This window comes from Eimeria tenella, genomic scaffold, assembly GCF_000499545.2.
Source record: "Eimeria tenella Houghton genomic scaffold, Eth_scaff1756, whole genome shotgun sequence".
Taxonomy (NCBI): domain Eukaryota; phylum Apicomplexa; class Conoidasida; order Eucoccidiorida; family Eimeriidae; genus Eimeria; species Eimeria tenella.
In genome coordinates, this window is record NW_013541585.1 from 1 (window position 1) to 211 (window position 211).

The window sequence follows — 211 nt, forward strand, 5'->3', positions numbered from 1 at the left end:
ATGGTGCGGCTAAGTCGAAGATGAATGAAACAGAAACATTGCCATAACATCGTGGACATGGGTTTGCTTCATTCAGAAGGCACACTTCCTCTCCTGAAGTATGAGCTTCACTTGACACATTTGTACCCAACAGGATAAAGAAACTGGTGTGTTATTCTATGTCCCGCGCAGAACAGTCTCGCCACTCCATAGACTCCAGGGCTAAGCTTCT